Source organism: Calidris pugnax, unplaced genomic scaffold (assembly GCF_001431845.1).
Source record: "Calidris pugnax isolate Ruff unplaced genomic scaffold, ASM143184v1 scaffold405, whole genome shotgun sequence".
Taxonomy (NCBI): Eukaryota; Metazoa; Chordata; class Aves; order Charadriiformes; family Scolopacidae; genus Calidris; species Calidris pugnax.
The window spans coordinates 145,225-145,585 of NW_015091114.1; the positions used below are offsets into that span (position 1 = coordinate 145,225).

The window sequence follows — 361 nt, forward strand, 5'->3', positions numbered from 1 at the left end:
TGTCCAGGGGGCGCCCACACATCTGGGGAGGGGTCCCAGGTGTCCAGGGGGGACCCAGGTGTCCGGGGGGCACCCACACATCTGGGGAGGGGTCCCAGGTGTCCGGGGGGGGACCCAGGTGTCCAGGGAGGGGTCCCAGGTGTCCAGGGGGCACCCACACATCTGGGGAGGGGTCCCAGGTGTCCGGGGGGGGACCCAGGTGTCCAGGGAGGGGTCCCAGGTGTCCAGGGGGCACCCACACATCTGGGGAGGGGTCCCAGGTGTCCAGGGAGGGGTCCCAGGTGTCCAGGGGGGGCACCCAGGTGTCCAGGGGGCACCCACACATCTGGGGAGGGGTCCCAGGTGTCCGTGGGGGGACCCA

At 72.6% G+C, this 361-nt stretch overlaps 1 protein-coding gene across 1 annotated transcript in view; it reads right to left on the reverse strand.

Moving 5' to 3' along the window:
* MDC1 (mediator of DNA damage checkpoint 1) overlaps positions 1–361 on the reverse strand; it is a 12,735-nt gene that overhangs the window by 8,130 nt on the left and 4,244 nt on the right. The gene's annotated exons all lie outside the window — the stretch shown is intronic.